At 31.2% G+C, this 15,359-nt stretch overlaps 1 long non-coding RNA gene across 1 annotated transcript; it reads left to right on the top strand.

The window, feature by feature from the left end:
* The first annotated feature begins 6,908 nt into the window (after positions 1–6,908).
* On the top strand, positions 6,909–12,546 carry LOC145268733 (uncharacterized). The gene is made up of 2 exons (XR_013864917.1): positions 6,909–9,338; positions 9,371–12,546. It is a non-coding gene; the product is annotated as an uncharacterized LOC145268733 (long non-coding RNA).
* Positions 12,547–15,359: the final 2,813 nt, after the last annotated feature.

Raw genomic sequence — 15,359 nt, 5'->3', positions numbered from 1 at the left:
GCCCCCGTTTCCCAGCCCTTTTTTTTAAACAAATCCCCATATGCTTCCTCACCCCACTCCCAGCTGCCATATTTAAACAAGCTTACAGGTGATCCCTCCATCTTAGACCAGAAAATGAACAAAAATTTGTACATAGCTTTGTTGAAAACAGTTTTAACTGTTATTGTTTTCTTTTTTATAATTGTTTTATAACTGTTTTATTTTGTTTGTTTTACTTCAGCTTTGTAATTATTAAAAAGATATTTTTCTCTTTAATGTTTCTTTATAACAACCTTCTTCATGAAAAAAAAATTGCCTTATTATTTTCTTTTTTTTTTTAAATATTCCAAATTTCAGAGTGGGTAATTCGATATTAATAAACTTTAAGTCGGCTCTTTTACATTTTAAGGCCCCAAATAAATCGTAACTTGATTGAATATTTAATAAAGGGGGACAACTAGGCAAAATAACTTTTCAGCATTTTAATTTTGGAGGACAATTTTTTGTTTTCATTTTTGAAGACTTCCACTCAGAATAGGGGGAGACAATGCAAGAAGTTCTTAGAGTGTTTTAATAACGACTGTTCCAAACTATAAACTTTAACGATTATTTTTATTTTATATGAAAGTTTAAATTTTTTTTAAAGTTTGTTTTTAAAAAAAAAAAAAAGTTGCAATGACTATTCCAAACTATTTATAAATTTTAACAATTATTTTTATTTTATACGAAAGTTTAAATTTTTTAAAAGTTTGTTTAAAAAAAAAGTTACAACAATAACTGTTTAAAACTATGTTTTTATGCTTATTTTTATTCTTTGTGGAGGTTTATTTTTGTAAAAAAAATGTTTTTGTCTTGTTTTAAGCCATATATTTTCGTATAATGACAATTTTCTTTCATTTCAGAAAAAAATACAGAAAGAATTGATTGTTGTAATTTATTTCGAAATTTTAATTAAATTATAAAACCTAATTTTATTTTAATTTTAAATGTTCAAATAATAAATGTATTATTTTTTTTATTATTGTATTATAAGTAGCATATCAATGACAACAATGAATACAATGGTAGTATAAATACAGCCATGACCGTTCCCCATATACATTACATGACAGTTACCCAACTTGAAACTACTTATTGCATTGTTCCCTCACAGTAGTAAAACCTTCTATATTTGTATGTTGGCCGTTTAAGTTATTAAATAACTTTAGATAACTTAACAAAGGTATAAAATGCGACTTATTGTGTTTAAGAGAAATGTGTGATAGCACTGTCAAACTAAATGGATTATCTATTGTATAAAAAGAAAATGTGTATCCAGCTAAAATTTGAAAAATACACAACAAACACGGCCAAAGTTGGTATTTTTTTTAATTGGCATAATCATGTAAAAATAATATCTAAAGTTAAGAAAAAAGATTCATTTTTTTTCGGTCAAGTGGCCATTTGTATCATTTAATGTCATCAAGAATTGAATGTGATGTTTAATGTTATTATGTATTAATACAGCCCAGGAAATGAATTAGCATTTTTTTTTTTTTTAATTGAAAAATGCTTACTTGAATTTAATTCATCGTTTATTAACTATTGTCATTTATCTACAAAGAAAAGTATGTATGGGGGGGGGGGGAGAAACTTTATTCTAATAGTGCTCTTGATTTATTTGGCACTTTCAGTGGTACTCTGGAGACCTTCTAATTTTATTTTTTTACTCTTTACTTGAAAAGAAAAATTGTTCTAGAAGTTGAGAAACTTAACACTGTTTAACATTTTCTATTTATTTTTTTTTATGTCCCCCTGCAACGCCTGTTAGTCCTGCTAGTCTATTTTATAAATTTCAAATGTCTCTTTATGTCCATCTGTAACTTGAAAGCTGTACCACAAGCACCCACAAAGTTGGTATTTCTTTAATTGGCATAATCTCAAATGTTTGATATCTAAAATTTACACTGCAGTATGCAGAAATTTAAATGTAAAGTGAACAAAGATCTTGCTGCCTAACTCCCCTATCTAGATTGCTTAATTGCTTGTTATCGAGGTTCTCAATCTAAGAATGCCTTTTGAAGCACCCGCTTTAAAAACTTGAACTATTTAAAAAAAAAAATAAGAATAAGGCGTTTTTTGTTTTCATAGTGGTTGGATCATAAGAAATTTTTTTTATGAATCTATTTGGGGAAAAAAATTTTTGCATGATTTTGATGATATATTTTTTTTATATCCAAGTGTAATATAAATAAAAAAGGTCATGGAACAGGTGGCGATTTTAGGTTGAGTTAGGATTAGGATTTTATAAAAAAACAAAAACAAAACCTACATCAATAATTATATTTGAGAATCTTTGCTTTATTCTTACAAATATACAACAAATATCACAAGAAGTATTATTTGGGTTTTATTGGACGTTTTCATCTTGAGCATTATTTTCACAACATTTCGACCGATGACTCTTGACTCTCTAATAATAAATATGAAATCTGCATGAATTAAAATATCATATTTAAACATATTTTACGACTAGGAAACGCTGGGTGACCTGCTTGTATAAATAAAGATTTTATCCGTCTGCCAATCCACATTTTTTTTTTTTTTTGTCAATCGATCGATCGATGCTACCATTCGGTCTCGAAAGACAAAGGATACCCCCTGTAATGGCAGCTGTGCATGTAATTGTGTAGCAGGGGTTGCGCAATTTCCAACCACACCTCTCCTGAATCAACATTGTTTGAGTCCAGTGGCAAGGACAAGTTCAGGACGACTGGAAACAATGCTGAGATAAGCAGAGAGCACATACAGCACCTGGAAGTCACAAATGGTCACTCATTTAGTACTGACCAGGTTCAACATTGCTTAACTTCGGTGATCCAGCAATTATTATGCCGTTTGTCAATCACAATTTTTGAAAAATAACATTGCGCAATCACGCTTTTGAATTTTTGAGATGAGGATTAATTATTCATATTATTTGCATTCTTTGGACTACTGTTCTCATCTTGAGCGTTATTTTTCACAATGTTTTGGTCGATGTAACCTATGATCTTCTTCAGGTGTATTGTTTCGAAAACAAAATCTTTCTTTTGAACTCAAATCTGCACGAATGGCATTCCCGAATTCTGTATAAAGAATGAAAATTGTCTGTTACGTTGAGATGAGAAAGGATTTTCGGATCAGGTGGAAAACCCGCCTATCCTTGTCCACCATCATATCCAAATCACATTAATCTCTCTTTTTTCTGAATAATGTCGTTGATAGACCTGTTAATCTCTAAGCGTTTCTTCTACATACTTGCTAAATTACTTCCACCAAAACTGCTCGTGTACAATTGTCATCAATAGGTGCTGCGCTTCTTAATTTAAACAGCTGAAAAAGGGGTTAGTATGCCACAAAACAGAAAAACCAAATCAACAGTGACCCCTTCTCTAACAGCGTGGTTGTGCGAGATGCAAAGAAGGGGGTGAAGAAAACCAAATGAGAATATCACTACGCTATTTGGAAGATCCTTTTCTATGACTGCAAGACATCGCTGATGAGAGCTGCAGATCTCAAAAGGTTGGTAGTGTTTGATCTATATTGCCTCTGTCGAATTCTGTAGGTCCACTGGCACCATTTTATCTCCAATACACAAATTTGGATGCGGCGCAGGACCATTCCCCTTAACCAAGCATTTTTTAAAGAGGAGACGTTGTTGGTTTGGCCATGTTGCATGCTGCATCCCAGGAGAGTTCATCCACAAAGCAATATGTATGTCTGCAGCAACTCTCATTCTAGGTGGTGTGAGCCAGTTTCCTCCAAAGAAGGAAATGTCAAGTGTTAAATTTACAAGTAGTCCCCAGTCGCTTGTAAGCATAAGACTTCCGGGAGGTTAGCTGAAGATGTTCCTATTTACTTGCCTCCCCACGAGGGCAGAGTTAGAGACAAGGTGGTTTTTAATGTTGGGGGAAAATCCAGCTCCTCAAAAACGGTCACTCTGAATAGGAAGAAAAATTAAAGTTAAGAATCATCTCCTAACTAGTTGTCACGCACCATCAAAGCCAGCGTTAAACCGACCTCTAGTCTACAGGTTTACTGTGTTCGCTACTGGTTCCGGGACTGGATGCTCACACCTATTTTGGCCGCTGCAGACCATCTTTCATGGTCTGAGATGCTGTGTGTTTTGCAGGAAGGTCCAGCTCAACCAATCTTGGGTGAATTTCGCCTCAAGTTGTTCTAACCGCTGTTGCTTAATTGGTCGCTTAATGTATGTTCCATGGCTAAGGTTACGTAACCATGACATGCTTTTTAGTCAGGTTGATAGCTTACTATGCTCCGCCTTTGTTCGACTCGCGTGTCGTATGTATTACATTACATTAGTCTAATTTTTTTTTTTTTTTTTTTTTTTTTCAAAACTTTTAACCTTTTTCGCAAAAATATCTGACAGGCACAGTCAATTGCATGGAGAGTGTGAACATACTATATTTTAGAATTTTGAATGCTTGTTTGGAAGAAGAATAAAAATGGACATATTGAATTTCAATTAAAACAAACAGTATCTACTTAATTGTCATGTCGAAATTAGAAGATATCCAAAATTTAAGAAAAATGATGTGGTAGAAAATTAATTATTAATGACAATAGTTTTTGAAGAAAGTAGCAAGTTATAATTAAATAATAAACAGATTCCAAACTATGAGTTACTTCTCTTGTTTAAATTACATTTCAGAATTAATAATGGCGGATCAAATGGATCACTGGATTGTGAAAGTAAATATTTTATGTAATCTATATATTAATATCGTAGTACCTTTAATGTGCGTATATACATACGTGTGTCACGGTTTCCAAAGAAGGAGGTGTCGAAAATGTGATTTAAACACAGGGTTCACACCACAAAACGAGCTACAATAAATGAGTTGAAAGTAACCATTGAAAGAAGATATATCAACATACCAATTGAACTGATTAGGAACGTTTTTCGATTCAATCAGTAAGCGTCGTCAGCTGTTCATGAACCAAAATGGCCAATAGTTTGAACACTTTCGATAATTAGCTGGTTTCTATATTTGTTCACAGTATTTTGATGTATGAAACTTTTCTTTCTTATGATAAATGTTGGTTTTATGGTCATTTTATTGGGACACCCTGTATTTGACAATCCATTTGATGGTTCTGAAAAACGAGAAAAAATTATATGAGCAAAAAACAATGACTATTATCTTGTAGAACAGAATACGTGCTTTCGACTGAAGGTGGTGTGAAATTGTCGCAAAATTATGCTTTATCTACATGTCTGATGGCCATCTTCCTTCTAAAGAACCCCGAGTCGGTCTTTGCCTATCTTGATTGGTCTTCCGGTATGAGGAGCATCATTGAGTTCAAGGTTCCCGTGTTTGAATCTGGTAAACCAATCTCAAACAGTTCTCTCAGCTATAGTGTTTTGTCCATATACGGCACTTCACTTGCTTTCTGACCTTGATTAAAGGCGAAAAGGAGGAGGTGTCGAAAATGTGATTTTTGTATCTACTTGACAGTCTGCATAACGGTTTTGAAAAACGAGAAAAAAAAAACTATATGAGCAAAAAACGATGACCATTATCTTGTAGAACAAAATACGTGCTTTCTAATGATATGTAACATTTTGGCAAATAGCAAAACATGTTTTAGAACAAAAAATTTTTTATGAAACGGCGGGAACTTATGCAACAATCTTATATTACATATGAAAGATGCCGATGTGGAATTTCGACTTGTCTTGCTAGTAAGGTAGTAATATATTATTAATTGCAACATGCCAAATAAGTAGTCAATGTTGGGTTAGTTGAAATCAACATAAAAATTAAGTAAATAACATTGGTTTTTAATGGAAATTCAAGTTTGCAATTTTCGACTTTCATTCTTGTTCCAAACAAGCACTGAACATTGAAATGGGGTTTATTTACTTTTTAATTGTTTGTCATGATAACTTTTTAATTGTTTGTCATGACTTTTTAATTGTTTGTCATGATAACTTTTTCATCAACAAAGCTTTTAAATATGGATTTGAATTTTTTTTTTTTTTTTAATTTTGGAATCTTAAGAAATAAAATATTGAAGAGGGTGAGAGGGGGGGGGTCAGTGATTTCTAGTTTTTGTGCACACTCGTATAATTGTAAATAAAAAAAAACAAACCCTGTGCTCTGTTATTGTAAAATTGGACAAAATAAAAATCCTCCGGGACAAAAACTGCTCATACATCCTTGGAGAAAAATTTTTAAAAATATTAAAATAATAAAATATATTAAAACAAAAAAACAAACAATTATGTAATTAAAAAACAAAACAAAAAAAAAAACTGAAATCCTTATATATCCAAGTTAATTTCAAAATCAGCTGACTGCTTGTTTCATTGGTTCATATAGCCCATGTGACCCTGAAGATCCAATGAGATTAACTTTTATTCTCATCATTATCATAATGGTGATATTGCTTTTTCTGTCAATGAAATGCTATACGAATTAAAAATATACAAATTTTGGAATTAAAAAAAATATGACAGACTTTAAAAGATTATTAGCTAAAAAAAATTGTATTTCAAATACATTTGTTATCTAATGAAAACTTTGCCTTTTTAAAAGAATTTTTTTTTCACGGTATTTCTGAGGAATTGTTATTACTTACATTATCTACCTGGGTGCTCGGTAAAAACGGCACAAGTAAAAATGGCATGGGTAAAAACGGTAAAAATTAATAAATAGGTAAAACTGGCATTTTGACATATTCGAGAAGTGCGAGCTAAGCTTCCATTTCTCTAGTTTAAAACAAGGCTAAACCTCTTAGCTTTATTTTACCGGTTTCGATGACAATAAAAATATTGGAGGGAGAAACATTTGATGATGATCAAGCAATCTCCGGCAACGTCGGGTTTCCCTGCGAGTTAAAAAAATATTTATTTTTTTCGGGGAGGGGAGGAGCTTGGCTTAGCCCTATATTAAAATAGAAGAATGAAAGCTTAAGTAACTCTTCTAGAACGATCCTAATTTTCTGTTTTGAAAGTGCCATTTTTATGTATTTGTTCACTTTTGCCATTTTTAACGGTGCCATTTTTACCGTGCCGTTTTTTTTTTTTTTCCGGTGGCATTTTTACCGATGCCATTTTTACCTAAATTCATCTACCTGTCTCAGGTTGTTGTCTTCATCTTTGTTGTGATGTCCATAACGTTTCAGCTGTTGTATTCTACATACTTCTGCAGGCGCCATTTTGTTTTTGTCATTGTCGATAAAACTTCTGGAAATTTAAACGTGAATCTATTATTTGATCCACTGATGCGTGCGTTCATGTTGTCATAACATACTATAAAGACAGCGATTTCTATTTTTTATGGAAATCACTCCACACAATGCATGAAGCCACTAAAAATAGACAAAAACACACACACACACACACACACACACACACACACACACACACACACACACACACACACACACACACACACTTTAAGGTCCAAACTTAGCCATAAGCCTACTCCAACCCAGTTAAACCCAAATTAAACATAACTACATAGATTCCATACACAAAAGACTGCAAACGTTAAAACCGTCTCTGCTAAGCACAAGGCATTTATTTACGTTTTTTCATGTTGTCTTTTTAAGAAGTATCATTTCAGTTAAATCGATTTTCGGGTTTGTTTTACAATACACATAGATTCGAAAAAGTTGTCAAAAAACAAATATATAACAAATAAATGTTATCAAAGACAAAATAAGTTACTTTTCTACCTAACTGGATAATTTTTTAGTGTTTTTATTTAATGTAATGTGTTTATTCGGCTCGAAAAACACACAGTGTTTATCGATGTATTTGAAAATGCAAGTGGCGGCTGACTTTGTATTGAATACGTAAGTTTGGGAACATGGGTTAAAACTAAAAAACTATACAGAATACTGTTAGAACCCACTGAATAATACCTGTCAGCCTATGTTACGGTAAGATATATTGAGTGGGTTTCTAATAGTATTTTATATAGTTTTTTTAGTTTTAATTCATTTTCCCAAACTTACGTATTCAACACAGAGTCGGCCGCCATTTGCATTTTCAAATACATCGATAAACACTGTTTTTCGGGCCGAATAAACATGTTACATTAAATAAAAAAATTATCCAGTTAGGTAGAAAAGTAACTTATTTTGCCTTTGATAACATTTATTTGTTATATATTTGTTTTCAATGATAACCTTTTCGAATCTATGTGTATAGTAAAACAAACCCCGATTTTCATTAGGACTTGAACTCAGAACTTTTTAATAGAATTCACTATAGAAATCTGTTTAAAAATTTACAACCTATAAAGACAATGAAACAAAAAGTCCAACCGACGCAGATCATGTTTCCCAGAACTACCAAAACAGACTGCCCTTCTGGTGAAATGCGTTGGCTAAGATATATTCTAGAGAAATAAGGTTTTCAGTTCAATCCTTGGTGAAGGTACTTAAGTTAATTAACTGAGATGAGCTATTTTAAATGCATGGAATAAATAATGTGGTCTATTCGAAATTTCTAGAAAGTTATTGATCACAACCGGGGGATCTGCACAAGACCGGATAGTACAACGGCTGAAATATTGTGAAAAATAACAACAAGGCACGTAAATAATGTAAATAAAATGTTTTTTCTTCTTCTTTTTTTTTTTTCTAAATATTTGTGCAATATTATGTAATGCATATAGATATACGCGTAAGCACGCACATTATAATACGCTTACATTAACACACACACACACACACACACACACACACACTTTAACATACATTCATTAACATACACAGAATAACAAAATAAATAAGCAAATAAAACGACTCTTTTATTTGCTTATTTATTTTGCTGAATCTTTTTTGCTGATGTTTTTTTTTCCTGTTTTTTTTTACTGATGATTTATTTTTAATATATATGTTTTGTTGGTCATTTTTGCCGGTATTCTTGCTGATATTTTATTCTGTTATTTTATTTATTTATTCATTTATTTATTTTTTGGCTGATGTTTTTATGCAACTGATTTTAAGTAATTTTGTTTCATTTCCATTTTTTTTCATTTCCTTTTTCTTTTCTTATATATATATATATATATATATATATATATATATATATATATATATATAAAATATCCTGTCAAATATCAACCTTTTCAATGCCTGATTGCCTGGCACTCTTTGAAAACTTTTAGCATTATTGGAGCCCTGTTGACTTTCCTGAAAAACAAAATGAGATATATATATATATATATATATATATATATATATATATATATATATATATATATTTAGGTGCTTACATTTAAACATGCTAAAAATGTTAGCAAACAACAAAAACAATACTTTCGACTTTTGCATATAAATTTAATGTAAACTTCCAAGTCATCAGGTAGTGATTATTATCCACTTCCAGACCAGAAGTTTAGAATATTTTGATTGGAACAAAAAATAATATTGGAGGAGGGATGGCATAGTTTACAAAAAGAAATGCACAATAAATTCCAAGTAAATACACTTCTGGGCAATGCCAGGTTGGTATAGCTAGTATTAATAGAGGAAATAATTTTCTTTGCAAAGAGTTGTGTTTGAAGGCTATGATAATGCAGTCTTGTAGAAAAAACACCAATGGGTACAAGACAATGTAAACAGAACATTATTAATAATAATGATGATGATAATAATTATAATAATAATAATAATAGATTTCAATAACTTTTCGATTATAAATTATTTATTTTCTACAAATTTTCGAGGTATATCTCATCTTCAGAAAGAAGGAAAAAAAAATATGTCAACCACTTGGTAGAAGTGTGTTAATGCCAGAAGCCGGATATAGCAGAGTCGCAGTAGAGCAGGTTTGCAGGGTTCTTAAATTATTTTTTGATATGCGTGTCGGCATTTATGTTTGTTATTGTTAGATTTTTGTTAGAATATTTAACATATCGTTGTTAAAGACAACAGAGACCTTAAATTTAAAAAAAAGGTCTAGTCAAACGGAACCTCTCTGTTGTCTTTAACAACGTTTGTTTAAATGAAAGAATGCTGCCCAAACACTGCTCAAACAGGTTAGAATAGAAAGTACAGATTTATAAAGAAAATTTAATATAAAATTTCAGCATTTTTTTTTTTTTTTATCAAAATATAAAAATAAAATATTTTATTTATTTTTCAAAATATTTCTTTGTATTATTTTCTTTTCTTTTTAAAAATCGAAAATTACATTTATTTTTACTGTTTTTGTTTTTTTAATTATCTTTTTATTCAGTATTGATAAGTTTAAACAGAACCCCTCCAAAAAAACAAAAAAAAAAAAACTTGACTGCAATGCAATTATGTAGAAACAAAATGTGCTTCTTTAAAATCACTTCCCCATGAATAAAATGTTTTCGTTTTTTTTTTCTTTTTTTTTTTAATTCCATTTTTACTGAAGTATCTTCACATATCATTGAATGGTAATCAAACAAAGACTGCTGGACATTCATTGTTGAAACTTGGTGGACAAGGCAAGCATATATAGAAATTTATTTGTACCCTATATGGTTGGATTGCAATCGAGGATTGTGAATTTTATTAATGATTCCATAGATGACATTTTCTCCTTTTTCAGGGCGGGGAAAGTCACCATATAATACCTAAATAAAGAGAATGGAATCGTCTAATTTTTTCTATGAAAAGAGCAACATGTCACTGGACTTGCTACCTCAACTTAATGATTGTTAAACTATTTTGTTCACATTGTCTCTTTTGTTTAGTAAACATTCTTCTCTATTCTTAATACATTTTAGAATTTTTTTGGTAGTTATTCAGAATAAGGATCATGCTATTACCAAATTTGTCCAGGCAGTTTACATAAAATGACAGAAGGTGCCGAATAAGTTCTTTTTTTTTTTTCACACACAAATGCTTGTAAATTTTTTCAAAGAAAAATATATTATTTCTCTTATTATGAAGATAATTTAATGAAAAATTCATCGAAAAATGAAAATATTTTTGTTTTTACAAAAAATATAATGAATAATTATTGAACAAATTTTACGAAACTAAAAAACACTCGTTGTAAGGTAAGTTTCATGATTAAATTTTATTTTGAATAACAAACAACTAATAGCAATCAAAAAACTATTTTGTATGATTTTTTTTTCCCTTATATGAATTTTTTGTTCAAACAAAGATTATTTATTTATTTATTTTTTTAATATTAAACCAATGATACTAAATAAATTTTTCCTTAAGCGACATTAGCTGCTGTGATTTTATTATCTCACCATTTTGGCACCTTTCAGTGTTCTATGTAAACTTCCTGGGAAATCTGATAATAGCATGGTCCTTGGTGAGTACCAGAGTTTTTGTTTATTATTTTCACTGTTAACAATAATACTTGGGTTAAAAATTTATAAAATACATTCTTCATGGAGGAGTAGTTGGATCGAAGCAAAGCACCCACCAAAACAGTAGGTTCTTATTTAGAAATCAACATGAATAAAAGAAAAGAAAAATAGAGAACAACCTATCCATACCCGTCACAATATGGAGGTGATATATTCCAAAAATTACGTAAATTGATCAAGTGATTTTATTCTAAACTAGGAAAATCAAATTTTATGTGAAAGTATCATAAAAAGAAAATCACCACATTGAAAAAATAAACAAGGGCAGATAACTCCACAATAATCCGCATTAAACGGTTAAAATCGTTTAAAAATGATTTTCATTATTAAAAAATAACTAGCCAGCAAACGAAGAAAATATACAATAAATAAATATTGCCAATAAAAGTTACTTTTGTACTTATTTGTCTCATTTTTGTGTGTTTAAGCAGTTTTAAATGCTCTTTTTTAAATCTCAAATATTCGTTTTTACAAGCTATTTAACGTTCAATATCGCAGCAGGTTTGTTTCCCATGAAAAAACCTTTAGAACGTCATCTTGTTTGCAAAACAGCTTGTAAAAACGAATATTTGGGATTAAAAAAAAAGAGCATTTAAAACTACTTTAAAACACAAAAAAAAAAAAAAAAAATAGCCAAGTAGGTACAAACGTTACTCTTATTGGCTATGGTAACATTTATTTATTGTATATTTGATTTAGTTGTTTGTTGGCTTCTTTGCGAAATCCATACTTGATCAATTTATGTGATTTTTGGAATATGACATCTTTAATCATTGACGAGTAGGTACATCATAAACATTTTTCTGTATTTTTTTTTTTTTAGGTTGAACTGTAGACTTGCATCAAAACTTAAAATTAACTTTAACTGAAAAGAATTTTTTTTTCTTTTCTTTTTTTTTTAAAGTTTGTACAATGTTCTCTTTACGTGTTATATGTGATTTTTTGCTCACGGATTTCTATTATAAATAATTAAAAAAAAATAATTTAAAAAAATGCAAATGCTGATAAATGCACCTTGCATGCAATTTTCACATTTTAATAATAAAAAAAACAAAAAACAACATTTCATGCATAGCTACATGGAGACGCAGTTATGCAAAGAAAGAAAGAAAAGAAAATGATTCATTGTTGACCTTTTTTTTCTTTTTTTTTAAATTTTGTCTAATTGGATCTTTTTAGAATAAACGTTTTGTCAAGTTTATCTTTTGTCTTTTTGCCTTTTCTAACATTTTTTTTATCTTCTATTAGAATAAAAAATGGGGGGGGGGATTGTATAAGTTTCCAGACATTTTTTTTTTTTTGTACAGGCATTTAAAATTGTCATGAACTCATGAAAAATCAGTATGCTATTGCTATACATCTTATGGGGTGACTGGACTGACCAATTCTTATGATTTTAGGTTCAAATGAATAGCTCCAGTAGGAATTGAAATACACCCTACTAAAGCCTGATTATCACAACTGGTGAATTTCGAAAATGCAATCTGGACGTGATGGCACTTTATAAAAATGATATGAGGCTTTCCAGAAGTTGTTGGAATGGTGCAACAAGTGCATTACAACCGGAGGAGATTACTTCAAAGAGGGCTAGAGTGTCATGTGTGTACTATCAATAAAAGTGGCCATACGGAAAAAAGTTTGAAAACTTATTGAATGCACCTCGTACCTCTTTACCTTCTCCTAATGACGCCCCCAACTTTGTCCATTTCCGAGTTCCGGGTGGTTATCTGGTTCTTGCTTGTAAAAAGGTCGTAGTTCTCTAATGAAGATCATAGTCAAAGGGTCCTGTTTCGTCAAATTACCACTCTTCCCATGTGGTCAAAGATTAAAAGGGAAAACTCTGGGAAAAATGTCAGTCATCACTGTCCATTGACCTTAGGTAACCTGCACCAACAAGATCACTTGTTAACTGAATTTCTTATTCACATGCTGCAAAGAATAATTCTTTTTTGTTCCAACTTAATGGCACTTCTGCATTATATGGACGGTGGCAATTTTTTTGGTGCGTTACACTTAACTGTTACCAGATGGCACTTCTCGGTCTGTAAAGTGTCAACCTAATGAAAAGTGACAATAAGTCAACCAAGTTCATTCATTTCATTCCATTCAAATTGTTTATTAATTTATAAAATTAAAACTATAATATGTAATATATAACTTTTTTAACCTTTCAGCAGGTGCCCCCCCCAAAAAAAAATTAAAACTATATTTTGTTACAGTGACAATTTTAATTTAATTCAAAAAATGTTTCAGAAAAAAAAAATTCAATGTTGCTTTAATTGAAAAATGTTTCATTCAAATTATTAAATTGCTTGGAAAAAAAATCCTATTTTACTTTAATTCAAAAATTGTTTTATTAAAATTATATTTTCTTACGCAGACTTTCAATAAATGTTTTTACAATTATATATTGATACATTTTTATACAATAAATGTTCTGGTTTTCAAATATTTTTGTGTTTGGAAGAAAAAATAGCATGTTTGTTATTTATTTGCTATATTATTTGGCCAATTGGAGTTATCACCACCTAACAATGGCGTCGTCTGTGTAATTCAGAAGTGCCAACTTAATTTTGCTGCTATGACAAAGACTGCAAATGTTAAAGGATTCTGTTCCGCCAGATTATCACTCATCACATGTTGTCAAGATCATGAGATCAGTCGTACCATTTTGGAGCAGAAGTCATTTTTAAGGAAAAAAAATAAATAACAATAAATAAAAATATGTTAAATTTCCGATTTTTCAGAATAGACAACAAAACAACAAAAAAAGGTGGAAAAAACAGCTATAAATATAAAAGACAAAATCTGTGTGTGTGTGTGTGTGTGTATGTATGTGTGTGCACTTTTCTGTACGTCTGCAAAAGGCTTTTTTCTGAGGGCTGATCGCTCGGCTCCCTCATTCTTAAAACTTTTTATATCACGTCTATGTCATAATATCTACGATTTTAACAATATCGGTCGCCTGTCTATTTAATTTGCCAGACTTTAAAACGATAAATATTCCACATTTTTGGATCGCCGTGTGTTGCTTTCGTTTTTCGGTATAATAATAAAAAAAGAAAATAAAATAAAAGCGAACCTCAATTCGATTGGTCAATGTCGGCTTCACCATTAGATCAGACAATTGCTTTATTACTCCTCCCCTAATAATATATGGAGGAGCCGCTTTTCCTTCCTTCCACTCCCCCAACAAACAATCATTAAAAACTGTCCCGCACTAAAAATATTCATTGCTGAATAGCCATTGCTTACGTTGTTGTAACGCTCTCGTGATGACCTCATTAAGCGGCCACCTGTCAATTAAACTTCTTTGACTTGACTCACTTTTTAATTGCTCTTACATTGCCACTGTCGCTGTAGCGCAGGTGTTTAGGCTCAGCCTATTGGCCTCAAGGCTCCAGGTTCGAGCCTACCTGCCACCAATCTCCACTCTTTTTTTTTCCATTTTTAAAATCACTACCGTTAAGTTTCCTTTTTGTTCTGATTTACCCCCCTCCCCCAAACACACACACCTGAGCCACGCCAGGTAGCCCCCCCGCTAGTCTATATATATATAAAAGTGAAAATGTGTGTTTGCATTTTTTCTGTGTGTCTACCAAAGGCTTCTTTCCGGCTGCTTCTCGGCTTGCTCGCTCATTCTTATAACTTTTTATATGCTACCTAGATTATAATATGTACGAATTATGAAAGGGGGTGGTGTGTATCTTTTATTTGGGTGACTTTTACACACTATTTTCGCGATAGTTTTTACTCTCCGCATGTTTCTTTGGCTTTGTCGTATATAAACCGAACTGAACCGTAGCAAAATTAACCTCCCTGGCACTCGTGCTTAGGATGTTCAGAAAGCAACAAAGTTTGATCAATGTGGCCAAAATGCGTCATATCAGACAATTGTTATCCATTACAACACGCCCCTTTAAATGGGGAGCTGGTTTTCCTAAACATCTTGGGGGAAGCAAATAACATATGCAGAAACTGCAGCCAAAGTTAAGTGCGTTTCATTCCTTATCA

This window comes from Euprymna scolopes, chromosome 44 (genome assembly GCF_053919585.1).
Source record: "Euprymna scolopes isolate OS-2025 chromosome 44, ASM5391958v1, whole genome shotgun sequence".
Taxonomy (NCBI): Eukaryota; Metazoa; Mollusca; class Cephalopoda; order Sepiida; family Sepiolidae; genus Euprymna; species Euprymna scolopes.
Note: the sequence above shows the minus strand (reverse complement) of the source record. Positions and strands in the feature narration are given on the sequence as shown.